Source organism: Myxine glutinosa, chromosome 1 (genome assembly GCF_964187855.1).
Source record: "Myxine glutinosa chromosome 1, kmMyxGlut1.1, whole genome shotgun sequence".
In the NCBI taxonomy this organism is placed as follows: Eukaryota; Metazoa; Chordata; class Myxini; order Myxiniformes; family Myxinidae; genus Myxine; species Myxine glutinosa.
Genome location: NC_136261.1, coordinates 322,321,856 through 322,337,010, shown reverse-complemented (window position 1 = coordinate 322,337,010; position 15,155 = coordinate 322,321,856). Strand labels below are relative to the sequence as shown.

The window sequence follows — 15,155 nt, the reverse complement described above, 5'->3', positions numbered from 1 at the left end:
CGTAGGTGTAGTCCCCTCTACATTTAACCTGACCCTGAGTGTGACAGTTTTAAAACATAAATAAATATGTCCCGCTGCTCCATTGCACCCTACCTAACAGACTCACGCCCACAGCTAACCGAATTGCGGATTTGTCTTCAAACTATACATTTACGATGGGGGAGTATTATTTACAGTTGACGCTACTTTTATTTACAATATGCAACCCAGGACCTGTGATTGTTCTTTTGGGGGGGAGACAGTCTGCTCTGCATCGACGCACCAGAAAGCACCCAAAACGCACCAAAGCACCCTCAAGCACCAATCGGTGCACAGTCATCACTGTTCAATTTTAAAAAACCCAACAAACCCTGGTGCTGGTCTTCCTCTTCGGCTCCCTCTGCTGGCCATGGTTCTTCCAGATGCTGTCATCTTCTTTGCTGGCGGCCTATTTGGACATAAAACATGCACAAAACGTGTCCGTTTTTATTTATTTATGGCCCACAGGGCAGACTATTGTGGTTCACCTGTGGGGCATAGGTGCCCTGTGACCCAGGTCCGCCAGCAAGATCTCGGGCCTTCATGGCCAGTTCTAGCAGAGGGGCCATGCCCCAACCCATGGGGTCCACAAGTGGTGCTCAGCCACAGACATGTGGTCCATACGTGGTGCATCGATGCAGACAGCTGTGGTTGCGAGAGTTTCTGGCGCACAATGGCGGACTCCCGCACGCTCCCCTCGGCGCCCAGTCCTCGTGTGGGAGACAAAGGGGGGGGGGGGGGTGGAAAGACAAGTGAGCGAGGGGTAAGGTCACAAGGGTACACATCAATAAAGGCAATGCAAGGTGAGGTGCGTATGGAGACAGAGCGGAGAAAAGCTCGTCCCTACCGTACGCCCCCCCACAGGTGACCTACACTACCCTTGCCCTTACCCCATATGTACAAAATCTACACATTACAAATTCGTCACAATCGTCACGTCTTCCCCATATTTCCCCGATACCAAATTCATCTTCACTCCCTCTACTTCAAAATTTGCCATCACCAATTCATCATCAATCCTCATAAGGAGGGAGAGATGGAACATCAGCACAATGTCACACCCACGTCATGATGCGTCTCACATTCCAAACATTTGCACAATAAAAATAATCAAAAACATCCATGGCATGGTGTGGAGTCCTGTCACCTCAGGTGAGTGGATGCAGATGGTGCGAGGACATCTCCATCCTAACTACCTTCTAAATGACTTTAATACACTTTACACTACACGGGGTCTTTCCCTGCCAAACCATTGGCCAACTTACTCTATGCGGTTTTAAGAACCAAATTCCCATTGACCAAACTGTGGTGCTTATCAATTTGGGGTCTCACTCCCCCGATTCATCTCCCGGTGCCCTTGCACAATTTCCGGGCTGGGTCGTGCAGCTCTCCCAGCAGGTCTACCCACCTGCACACCTCCACCACTGTAGTTGCCTCCGAGCTTACCTGCTCCTCACCTAACCTATCTAATTGGGGAAGGCCCCTCCCGGCTCTGTCAACCCTCGGTGCCCTCTGGCACTGGGCTACCGGGTCCGTCCTCCGGATCCTCGGGCCCCATCCACAACTCTAACGGCTCCCAGAGCCCCCCTGCGGCCTCACCTGGCCGACATCCTAACAGTGGCGGAGTGTCCAATCAACTACACATACTAACAGGCTACACGCCCAGCCATTTCCACAACACTAATGCACCCATCCAAACTCCATTCTTCCACCACGCACCACAGATGCCAATATCCAACCACAATTTACCTATACCCTCTACCTAACTCTTACACTACCCTCCCCGGGTATTCGTGATGGGGTCCATCCTCCTTTCCCCCATCCACAGCTTCGCACCATCCACTCCACTCCACAGTTTCCACCATACTCACTCCACGACCATCCATTCCATACTCCATATATTCCACACTCCATTCTCCATTCACCTGCAGTTGCACACCTGTGCAATCTTACCTGGTGCCACCTGCACCCTCCTTCCTCCCTGGACCATTTGGTCAGCACAACTCACATCACTATCACTCACTCACACACTGCTCCATACACCTGTTCAGTTGCACACCTGTGCAATCTCACCATTCCTCACTCACTGCTCCATACACTTCCACGCTCAATACAACTCACAATCACAATCATTTACTCATACCCTGCTCAATACCCTTTCGATACTCAAACACATGGCATCATCTCATCTAACTACTCCCCTCTGGAACTTGCGCTTCCCAGTCGCCCCTTTAAACTATTGCGCTCCCTCGTCATTATAATCCAACTACCCTCTCTATGTCCCCACTACCGGTTCAATGTTGCTACCTAAACCTTACCGTTACCTATGGTCAATCTCTAAGTCCCTACACACGATATCCTAACCCTCCCGGGCTAGTTTTCACTGCCAAACCCCATAAGACTAGTGCTCCTTTGCCCCCGCTGTGAGAGATGGCAAAGTTGCCATCCCACCACATCGGGCATCTTTCACTATAAATTTTGCTCACCAAATTCCAGCCAATCAAAAATTTTCCAATCACTGCCAATTCTATTCACTTTTCTAAATTTCGGATCAAAAACACTATCATCATCACCGTCCATTAAACCTGAGCCTCGGTGCGTCGTTACATTCTCAAAGCCCAGCTTCGCACAGCCGAGCAATGAACGCGGGTGGTTTGGTCGCCTGCAGTTGGATCCGTCCGGCATCCACGATTCTGGGGAGGAGGCATGCTCGGGCCGAGGTTCCACGCATCATCGCGGCTCGGAACCTTGCGGTCTCCGGCCCGACGACCGAGGCTCGCCCGGTCGGAACCCCGTCCCCGCCACCAAGGGGCACCGTTCCGCTTCCTCCTACTCGCCCCTGAACCGGACCGGTCGCCTCGCCCGACAAGGCCCGGACTCGACCGTGCGGGGCCCAGCATCCAACAAAGCGCACCGCGCACCGAGCGCCCGCGTCGGCTATCCGTCACCCTAAACGCTAACCCGTTCAATGTCGATGCTTCACTTGCATACGCGACCCGTTTCACACTCACAAAACGTGGCATCTTGGCGCCTCCAGTGCATCCCACACACTCCGTCCATTCCACCACCGCACTCCCTGTTACACACCACACCTCTCGCGCCCCCTCTTGCGCATACTCGCCGTTCGCACACTGCGTTCCACACCTCTCCTCCGTTACGTCCTCCGTAACACTCACCATGGGCATGCACTCTTGCATCCACCCACTCACGCGCTCCGATGGGCTCTCCCACACTCGCGCCACCACCAACTCACTCTCTGTGTCACACTCCGTACACCCCGACGTGCATTCTTGCTCGCACTCGGTTTCACACTCGCGCTCCCGATGTGCTCTCTCGCCACCATCAACTCACTCTCTGTGTCACACTCCGTACACCCCGACGTGCATTCTCGCTCGCACTCGGTTTCACACTCGCGCTCCGATGTGCTCTCTCGCACTCGCGCCACCATCAACTCACTCTCTGTGTCACACTCCGTACACCCCGACGTGCATTCTCGCTCGCACTCGGTTTCACACTCGCGCTTCGTAACACGCTCATTCCCCGAGTCACTCTCACCCTCGCACGTACACTCCGTATCGCTCTCACTCCCTATAACACACCCACTCGCCGACGCACACTTTTCCCTCACACGCGCGCCATTTCCACTCACACGGGACCCTTCACCAACGCCCGGGTGCCATATCGATCCCAATCGCGCGACAATTCTCTTCGCGCCGAACACTTTTCTACAAAATCTCCCGGCACCACATACAGCCCGTCTCACCTTCGGGGTTCTTCTTCCTCCCTGCACCAACACCTGCAAATCTTTATAAGGATTAATGAGCACAGCATCGTGATGTGAGCACGGACTTTGCACAGTTTCCATTCCTTCCTCCAACTGCTGGGCTACTTCCGTCGTCTTTTCAATTTCAACTATACCCACCACTACTTTTTCTTTATTCGCCTCAACGACCGCTGGCTTTAATAAAATTTTCTCTCCTAACTCAGCGGTCGCCGGCTGCCCCATACCCCGGGTCGCGATCTCTATACCCGTCATTGTACCCACGCTTTCCTCCGCCTAGCTCAACCAGCGCTTCGCGACCCGCGTTACCTCCTCGTGCACCCCTGGGACCTGCTCGCTCAACCCGCGGTCTCTGTCCCTCTCCAACCCCTCATTAATTTCTTTGGCTTGGCCAACCATGCCCCCCAGTTTGTCCCCTAATCTGCTTCCGAATCCCTCAAATTTGCTTCCGAGTCCCTCCAATTTGCTTCCGAGCTCCTCAAATTTATTTCCCATATTGTTTAACCCGTCTCTTAATTGCTTACTAGTACCCCTCGCTTCGTCCCTCATTGCCCCAATTTGGTCTCCCAGCCCCCTGGTCAACTCCCTAAGGGCCCGCATTTGCAGCATGAATAGGCCCCAGTCCATTTGCGGCGCTGCTACGGTCGCGGGCGCGGCGAAATTTGGTGCCGCTGTAACCACGTGCGCGAGGGCGCCATTTTGTGCACCTGACACCTCCTCAACCACCTCCTTATTGTTCTCCTCCATTTCTTCCCTCTGGTCCTGGGTTACCCCTAACCCCTCTTCTAGTTCCCCCACCGACATCCCGCCGCCTTGACCATCTATGGCACGATGTTAAATTTAGGAAGTTAAAATACAATCTCGGGCCAATCGTAATTTGAGCGCGCGAAGCGCTTCAGGTCCGTATCTCGCTCCTGGCACCAATTGTTACGGAACCCAACGTCGGCCTATGGTCCCCCTTTGAGGGGGGATTAGTCCCCTCGTCTGTGACTGACCGACGTGGTCCCGGGGGTATGACGCCATGCCCGGTCGGCGCTGGGTAGGGTTTTAGGCCCACAAGTCCTATGACCTAAATACCAGCGCTTCCCGGTACGCGAAGGAACACCCCCCGCTCACGGCCGCAGCGTAATGGATGTTGCGCCGCGCGAAGCGAACTGCGGCGTGAGCCGTTTACCAAGACTAGACCCGATTCCTTAAACGTTGGCCAAATCGTGCCACCGGTATTCAATTGGGAAATCACCAAAACGACAAGGATGTGAAGAAGAAGAAGACAAAAAGGGTTTGAAATACGACTATAATTTATTACTACTATTTACAAGACCAAAGAAACCAAGGAGAAGGAAGGATACGAAAATAAAGACAGAAAGAGGGACAGACCAGAAGGACACAGTGAAACTTAGCTTACCTATTACAGTCTTACTTAGAAACCCAAGGACAAGACAAAAGACAGACTACGATCACACTTACACGACTGGGGAATGGAGGCAGGAATGACTGGAAGGAGGAATGGGAAGGTTCAGCTGGGGCAGATGGTTCGGGCTTGATCCCGCACGGGACGTCGGGCTGGACCTCGACGGCCACCGATGCCACCGCAATCTGGTTCCCGCGGGGTAATGGGTCGAAGCTGCCTGGTGGAGTCAACGCTGCTTGTGGAGCCAAAGCTGCTGGTGGAGCCAAAACTGCTGGTGGAGCCAAACTGCTGGTGGAGCCAAACTGTTGGTGGAGCCAAAACTGCTGGTGGAGCCAAAACTGCTGGTGGAGCCAAAACTGCTGGTGGAGCAAAACTGCTGGTGGAGCCAAAGCTGCTTCTCTGGCTCACCTCAGGACGCGTCTCCCTTCTCTCTCCGAGGGCTCGTCTCGGCTCATCTGCCGTCTCTAGCGCAACTCTTTCTTGGAACTTATTTCAAAGGCTTCCGCGCGTGCTTATATAACGCCTCGGGCGATCAAGCCGCCGGCCTCCAGGACACGCCCATCGGTGAGCTCGCCTCGGCCCTGATTGGTGGGCACAGGCTCTCTGGCTCCACCCCTTGATGATGGTGTGCGGGCCACGCCCTTCTTCTCCGAGCTGACCACGCCGTAATGGCGGCAAATGCAGTTGGCAGTAGAGGCTTTGGGAATGGGAATGAAAGGGGATCTATCTATTTGAATTCGGTGCAATGGAGTGTCAATTAATGGAAGACACAGCCTTAAGCTACATAGAATAAGGAAATAAACTACCAACAAGGAGGAAATCTATGATTGGCTAACGTGATTGTTTATGACCTAATTACGGGACGCACTTTGACCTTTATACACAACTGGAGGAAGGAGGGTGATATTTTTACATCAATTTATACAACAATAAAAGAAACACAATTCTCATATCCACAACACTATAATAATAAAAGGCACTGTGTGTGTGTGTGTGTGTGTGTGTGTGTGTGTGTGTGTGTGTGTGTGTGTGTGTGTGTGTCTCCTCCATAACTCCAAAACCATGAAACCTAGTGGCCCAAAACTTTGCATGCAAATTAAGCAAACTCCAAGGTAATGCATGGATGAAAACTGAATTTTTTGGTTTGTTTAAGCAGCCCATTTGAAGACAATTAACCAGATTATTTAATTAAAACAAAACAGGCAAATCCCCTTGGTCAGTCAGCTATCCCTTGCAGGGGTCTTTAGCCTTTTTGGCTTGCTAAAAAACGCCTTGCCTTGGAAAAGGCTGCAATGTAATTGCAAAGGGAAAGGAAAATTCTGTACGATTAAGCACTCAAAATTATTTGTTCACTTTCTCGCTCACATCATTGAATGACTGATCTCCATATCTACAAATCGCTGTATACATCACTATTGTAGGTGCTATCGTTTTCAAATTAGGAGCTTCGATCAATCTTATGCATTATATGACAATTTTCCATATTTCCACATTATATGATACAATGGGCTCTCACAGACGAATTAAAGTAATTAATCGAAGTTCTGAGATTTTAAAAAGAGAGCGGGAAATCAATGTAGTATTACAGATTACATAAAGGCTCCTTCATTCACCCCTGCTGTGTCTGGCTGTGTGGCATATATAATATATATAGAACCTCATGAAATAATGCCATAAAAGCCAGCCGTTCCTTATCAACCGATGTTTTTAAGCCATGGTGATAGTCACAAGCAGTGTAATTGACTTTTTATTGCAGTGGACTTTAAAAAAAATCATTTTTGAAAATTAAATTACAAATTGCATTTCAAGACAATGTTAAAGTTGTAAAAGAAACGAAGTATTCTTCAAGCGTTTCATTGGAGTGCTTGCTTGAATACTTAAGCCACTTGGTGAGGGCTCTACAAATTACTTCCTTTCATGTAACTGTAAGTGCTGCTTCATCAGGATGAAGATAACCACCAGTTTGGGGGGGGGGGGGGTGAGATTACCGAAGTTCTGTGATATTTAAAAAGAGAACAGGAAATCCATATAGTATTATGGATTACATAAAGGCTCCTTGGTCCACTGCTGTTATGTCTGGGATCTTCAAGGTAATGGAACTGCAACCCCTGCTCTGGTAATGGAACTGGTAATGAAACCCCTGCTCCATCCAGCTTTCCCCCCTCCCATCCTCCTGCTCTCCCATCCCATCACATCCCTCCTCCTCTCCCCCTCACTCCTCCAGCCACCCCCATTCTTCCTTTCCCCCCTCCCATCCTCCTGCTCTCCCATCCCATCACATCCCTCCTCCTCTCCCCCTCACTCCTCCCGCCACCCACATTCTTCCTTTCCCTCCTCCCTCCTCCCCCCCCACACTGCCCTCCAGTCTCTCTCAATATTCCTGTGTCAGCGAAACGACTCCGTGTTGCCTGGCAACGCCGGGTACCTTAGCTAGTCTACAATAATGAAAGGAAATGTGTGTCTGTGAGTGTGTGTGTGTGTGTGTGTGTGTGTGTGTGTGTGTGTGTGTGTGTGTGTGTGTGTGTGTGCGCATCTCCTCCTTAACACCAAACCCATGAAACATAGCAGCCCCAAACTTTCCATGCATACTAAGGGACTCCAAAGGTGTGCATGAATGAAAACTGGGTGTTTGGATAAATATAACCACCCATTTTGAAGAGAAATAATGGCTTACCTTCATGAAAGGCTTTATCCCCAGTCAGCTCAACATTACCTCACAGTGGTCATAGCCAAACATTTTGTTTTGGCCTATTCAGATGTGCCTTGCCTTGGAAACACAATCTACTCTCATGGACTAATTTCAGCATATACTGTATATTATAATCAAAATCTGTTATCTGTTTTGAGGATCGGATCTCAAGGACTAAATAAGTGCCGAAGTCCGGAGTGAAATCTGAGCATTTTAAGAAATCAGTGAGTCTCAATAATGTAACTCGAGTGTAAAACCTTGCCGTGTGTTGTCATGCCAAAGTGACGTCATCACTTCAGTGTGTCTTTGTGGTCTATTCATTTTTTAAATCCGATTTAAAAAAAAAAAATGATACGGTGCAATACACAAGAAAGAATGTTGCTTCCTTCAGTTGGAATGTAATTGCTTCAGCCATAACTGTGCTAGGCATGGTGACCTTTGTCAAGATTTTGAGGATGAACAAAACGGCGATTTTGCCATCTCTTGATCTGGTACTTTAGCGATGTATTTTGGTGTATTTTCCATTCTTGTTAGTTATTGAAACGTTTGAGAACAAAAGGTATGCCTGTTAAATACTTATGACTTCACTTTATAGTAGTTTGTAAGAGTATAATTTTGCACACATTTGAATGGGCGGCCATGTTTTTCTTGTGCCATCCCTCCATATGGAGTACGATCGTACTCCGTGACATATATATATATATATATATATATATATATATATATATATATATATATATATATATATATATATATATATATATATATATATATATATATATATATTGTTGCGGACGCGGTTAAAGATGTTATTTACCGAGCGGTGGTATTGCCGCGACCTAACAGTTCCCCCGATTCTTCCCCAACTCACCCGATTCCCCCAGACGTTGGTCAAATCGCGCTATGCCAAATCAATGATAGAAAGGACACGACGACTGGGAAAGAGGAAACGACGCCAGGGGTACAGTTCTCAAGACCTCTGGAGGAGGGTATAATTACAGTGGTGGAGAAAAGGGGTAGATTACAAGGCAGTGAGGTAAAGACACAGAAGAGATGGGCACTTAATTACCGTCTTATCTTAGCCCAGACAGACCACAGACAAATGGAACAAGGCTGACTTACACAGGGATTGATGGCAGGAAGGGACAGGTAGGTCGATAGCACAAGGTGCACCTTGGCTCGGGGACAGGATAAAGCACGGTCCAGAAGATGCGGGGAGGCCTCACAGCGCTCGGAGGGGACGTCTTTCTTGCTTCAAGCTCAGCGCGCATCTGACGTCACCTCCCTCTCCCTGCGCATGCTCAGCGGGGAGTGACACGCCCTCGGCTGGTTGGCTCCGCCCCACTGGGGCCGGTCCGCCGCTTCCATTGGGTGCGGGGGTTACCGGGCTCCGCCCTTGACGAGGAGCTGACAGGGAGCCCCTATTTATTTGGTAACCCCGTCGAGCACATGTTCGATGGGGGCTCGTTGGGAAGGCCTGGTGCCCTCCCAACACCCCCTACCAACCAAGCCGGAGTGAGGACGCGCACTCCCTGCGCTCGTTGTCGTTGTTGTTGTTGTTGTTGTTGTTGAACTGTGAGGAAGAGCTGCGGGGAGGTATTGGGAGGTCCTAAACTTCCTAACGGTGCCATACAATCACATTCTGGTGCAACGAAGGGTCAGAATTAATGGAAACGAGTCCTTAACTGACATAGACTAAGAATAACTAGCAAGATGTCCTATAGTTGTCTTACATGAGATGCGGTGAACCTGGGCACGACATTTAATGGGGGAAAAAGGGGGAGGTCGGGTCTACAGAGTGTTGTTTACAGAAAATGGGACTAGGGAATGGGGGATTGGGGATAGTTGGGAAGTATTGAGGAAATAGGGGAATATTTACAAGCGGATATGGATGGATGCAAATCCCATATCCGCAACATTGCACCCTTCTCTACCTCGGGGCGTCCCGACCCGATAAATTTTTACCTACTTTAGTGTGGCACTCAGATGTAGTTCCCTCTACTATTAACTCAACCCTGAGTGCGACAGTTTTACAGATGTTCACAAATGAGTAAATATGTCCCCCTGCGACGTTGCACCCTTCTCCTAACAGAAACACACCCACGGGATAACCGAATCGCGGAAAGCATCCTCACACTAAACATACAGCCGGTAGGGAGCATCATTTATACAAGACTACACTGATATTTACACTACGATCCAGGACCTGTTCTTTGAGGAACACATGCAGATGTTATGCATAGGGAGAGCACGCATGCCAGCATCGATACACCAACCCACGAGTGCCCTGTGGCCCTACGGCCTTTAATAATGTGCAGAGCACCCCGTCCAAGCACCAAAAGCACCACCCCATTACGCACAGTCAGCACCATCCGGTGCACCAATAAAGTGTTTATAGTCACCGGTGGTGTCGCAGCCGGCCGATGTTCGGCCGCTGGTCTTGCCTTCATGGAGTGCACTTGGCCTTCTGGCTTCTTTAGAAATAAAGAAAGGCGCCAACCGCGTCCATTTCTGAATTGTGGCCATCAGGGGGGCCAACTAAAAGTGGTTCACCTGTATGGCATAGGTGCCACGTTGACCCAGAGGTCCATCCACGGGTGGTGCTTGACCGCAAAAGAACTGCGGTCCATTGTGGGCGGCCACAAAAATTGCGGACCATATGGTGTATCAATCCAGGCAGCAAGCAGCAGAAGTACAGGCCCACAACTGCGGAGCCAGCACCTCTCTCTCCTCTCTCTCTGCCCCAAAGCCAGATCCTCGGAGGTGGGAGACAAAAGAAGCCAAGTGAGTAAGGTGGTAAGGGCGCAAAAGTGCATGCAATACAAGGTAATGCACACTGGGGGCACATGGGAACCAGGTGAGACAGGTACGTTCCTACCGTACGCCCCCCCCCCCCCAACCAGGTAACCTACATTGCCCCTCCCTTACCCCTTACTGTATCCACAAAACACAACACTACCCATAAACATCTACTTTACACATCAACAACGTCCCTACTGTCTTCCCCGTTCCTCCCATAAACCAAATTCATCTTCTCTCCCTCCTAACCAATCAAATCTGCCATCTCAACATCAAAATTTGCCATCACCAATTCATCATCAGTCCCTCCTAAGGAGGGAGAGATGGAATCACCCCAATGTCTCATCCACGTCGTGATGCGTCTCACAAATCCAAACAGCAATTCTCCTTTCCTGCAACACAAAACAAAGAAAACACAGGTGTGGAGTCATCAGCATCACCTCAGGTAAGTGGCTGCGTATGGTGCGACAGGTTCATCAATCCTAACTATTTCCTAAATGACTTTAACAACTTTACATTACCCGGGGTCTTTCCCTGCCAATCCATTGGCCAACTTACACTATGGGTTCTAAAAACCAATTCCCATTGACCAAACTGTGGTGCTTCTCAATTTGGGGTCTCACTCCCCCGATTCATCTCCCGGTGCCCTTGCACAATTTCTGGGCTGCGACGTGTAGCTCTCCCAGCAGGTCTACCCACCTGCACACCTCCACCACTGCAGTTGCCACCCGAGCTTACCTAGCTCCTCACCCTAACCTAACTAACTGGGGAAGGCCCCTCCTGGCTCTGTCACCCCTCGGTGCCCTCTGGCACTGGGCTACCCGGGTCCGTCCTCCGGATCCTCGGGCCCCATCCACAACTACCGGCTCCCAGAGCCCACCTGCGGCCTCACCTGGCCGACATCCTCACTGTGGTGGAGTGCCCAAACCAACTACACACACTAACAGGCTACACGCCCAGCCATTTCCACAACACTAATGCACCCATCCAATCACCATTCTTCCACCCGCACCACAGATGCCAATATCCAACCACAATTTACCTATACCCTCTACCTAACACTTACACTACCCGCCCCGGGTATCCGTGATGGGGGTCCACTCTTCCCCCATCCACACCTTCGCACCACGCACACCACTCCGTACCACTTACTCCAACTCTCTCCACACCACTCATTCTCTGCTCCATATATTCCACACACCTGTACTTGCACACCTGTGCTCTCATACTTGGTGCCGCCTGCACCCTTCTCTCCCCCAAGCGCATTCGTGCTGATCCACAACACTCACTACTCACCATGACACTCATCCGCAATGCTCTCTCATTCATCACTTGTACACTCACACACACCTCGGAGCATTGCCTCACCGATGCCTCATTTGAAGCTGCTCACCAGCACTTCCATTCACACTGCATCATCTGCTCTGTCTACTCCCTTCTAAAACTCGCGCTCCTCCGTCTTCCCTTACACTCAGCGCTCCCACGTCATTATCAAACACTAAGCTACTACGTCCCCACTACAGGTACCAAGTCTCTTACTTAAATCTTGTCACCCATAGTCACCTCTAGTCCCTATCAACATAACCTAACCCTCCCTGGCTCGGTTGTCATAGCCACCCCATAAACTATAGCACATTTCCCCCCCCAATCATGGGAAGGGTGGCAGGGATGCCACCCTTACCCACCGTCATATGGCGCGAGTGGGACCTTGTGGGACCACCTCGTATGTGAGTCGTTGCCCGCCTGCCGGACCCCGTGCGTCGCCCCTTGCGGGGTCAGCGCGGGGCCGAACCGGCCGGGCCCCCACAGTACAATACCCCCAAGGGGCTCCCGTGCCTCCCCTGTCCCTCTAAAAACTACCCCGTTGGTGTCGATGCATGGGTCACGCTTCCGCAACCCGCTACCCATTCCATACCACCACAACCTTGCTCACTCACACCTCGCACCTCTCCCATCACCGGACCCTCTCGCTCGCACCCTCGTTCCATACACTCCGGACCAGCCATACACCTCACTCTTGGCCTCTCACGAACATCCGGGTCCATCTCGACCCCCAAGCTTATTAAATCACCTGGCGCATCATACGCACGACCATATTGGCCACCACTTACACCGGGTCCTCTTTCTCTTCGCTTCTCCTCCATCACCTGCGAATCCCTCATCCGGTTAATGAGCACATCATCACGATCCGAACACAGACTTTGGACCAATTATTTTACTTCCTCTTTTATCTCTTTCTTATCCTCTCTCCGTCGCTTCTTAATTTCGCTCACCCCTTCTTCCACTTCTTCTAATTTCTGCTTCACCTCCTTCATCTCCTCATGCGCCTCCTCAAGTTCGTCCTCTAAGGCTACCATGACCGTTTCTATGTGCGTCCTCACCTGCCGGTCCTTCGTCTCCATTACCTGTGTCACCTCGTCCAACCTCGTTGTCAGTCCCTCACGTACCATCTGACATTGCCTCTGTGTCGCTATCAAGTCATTTTTTATGTCGTTTTGTGTCGCTTTTAACCCTCCTAGTACCGCAGTGTTCCTTTGAACCTGCTCCGTTAGTTCTTTTTGTCCCTCCGTCAGCTGTTCCACTCCCAGTGTCAACTCCTCTATACCACCTTGCAATTTTACAGTCCCCTTTCTCACCTCCTTCTCCATGCGCTCCTTACAGTGCCTCACCTCCTCGCGCACTCCTCCGACCTCCTCACTCACACCTCTTCTGATCTCCTCTCCCATCACTTGCATCTCCTGCCCAGATGCCACCCTCATCTGCTCCATTTCCTCCCTGTGAGCATCCAATTTAGTTTCTACCCCCATTCTGCACCCCTCTATCTGCTGCCCCATTTGTTTAACTTCCCTTTCCGCTTGGTCCCTCATGTCCCTCAATTTGCCTTCCATACTGTTTTCTAACCCCTCTAACCCCTTTTTTCATCCCTTCCATTTGATTCTCTTGAGCGGCCATTCTGTTTTCTACCCCCGTTAACCCCTCCTGTATTTCCCCTAATCTATTGTCTAATCCCTCAAATTTGTTTCCTAATCCCTCTATTCTACTCCCTAACCCTCCGATCTGGACCCCCATGTCCTCCCTTAATTTCTCGCTCTTGGACCCCATGTCCTCCCTCAATTTCTCGCTATTGGACCCCATGTCCTCCCTCAATTTCTCGCTATTGGACCCCATCCTTTGTTCTAACCGTTGGCTATTGGCCCCCATGTCCTCCCTCAATTTCTCGCTATTGGACCCCATCCTTTGTTCTAACCGTTCGCTATTCTGGGCCATAAGGGCCTTCATTTGTATTAAAAAAAAGGTTCAAATCCACCAGCGGCGCTGCTACGGCCGCGGGCGCGGTCGCCGTAGCCATCTGCGAGGCGCCATTTTGCGCGCCCGTAACCTCGTGCGCGAGGACGCCATTTTGTGAACCTGCCGCCCTCACTGCCTCGCTCTCCTCATGTCCCTCAATTTGGTCCTGGATCGACCCTGCCTCACTCTCCTCTACCGGAACCCAGCCGTCTTGATCTCCCATAGCGCGACTTTCAAAATTCGGGTTTTTTTTTTAAAACAAAATCAAATTTCGGTGACTTGTAATTTTGAGCGCGTTAAGCGCGCTTCGGGTCCGTATCTCACTCCCAGACACCAATTGTTGCGGTAATAACACAATTGGTGTCCAAAATTTGGGCTAAATAAATTTAGTCCCAGGTTCGAATCCCAACTCCTGACAACCAATTGTTGCGGACGCGGTTAAAGATGTTATTTACCGAGCGGTGGTATTGCCGCGACCTAACAGTTCCCCCGATTCTTCCCCAACTCACCCGATTCCCCCAGACGTTGGCCAAATCGCGCTATGCCAAATCAATGATAGAAAGGACACGACGACTGGGAAAGAGGAAACGACGCCAGGGGTACAGTTCTCAAGACCTCCGGAGGAGGGTATAATTACAGTGGTGGAGAAAAGGGGTAGATTACAAGGCAGTGAGGTAAAGGCACAGAAGAGATGGGCACTTAATTACCGTCTTATCTTATCCCAGACAGACCACAGACAAACGGAACAAGGCTGACTTACACAGGGATTGATGGCAGGAAGGGACAGGTAGGTCGATAGCACAAGGTGCACCTTGGCTCGGGGACAGGATAAAGCACGGTCCAGAAGATGCGGGGAGGCCTCACAGCGCTCGGAGGGGACGTCTTTCTTGCTTCAAGCTCAGCGCGCATCTGACGTCACCTCCCTCTCCCTGCGCATGCTCAGCGGGGAGTGACACGCCCTCGGCTGGTTGGCTCCGCCCCACTGGGGCCGGTCCGCCGCTTCCATTGGGTGCGGGGGTTACCGGGCTCCGCCCTTGACGAGGAGCTGACAGGGAGCCCCTATTTGGTAACCCCGTCGAGCACATGTTCGATGGCGGCTCGTTGGGAAGGCCTGGTGCCCTCCCAACACCCCCTACCAACCAAGCCGGAGTGAGGACGCGCACTCCCTG

At 51.0% G+C, this 15,155-nt stretch overlaps 1 protein-coding gene and 1 long non-coding RNA gene across 4 annotated transcripts in view; one reads left to right on the top strand and one right to left on the bottom strand.

The window, feature by feature from the left end:
• The window catches only part of LOC144889474 (uncharacterized), a 60,592-nt gene that overhangs the window by 17,743 nt on the left and 27,694 nt on the right, over positions 1-15,155 (top strand). The gene's annotated exons all lie outside the window — the stretch shown is intronic.
• LOC137411246 (sperm flagellar protein 2) overlaps positions 1-15,155 on the bottom strand; it is a 135,346-nt gene that overhangs the window by 106,335 nt on the left and 13,856 nt on the right. The gene's annotated exons all lie outside the window — the stretch shown is intronic.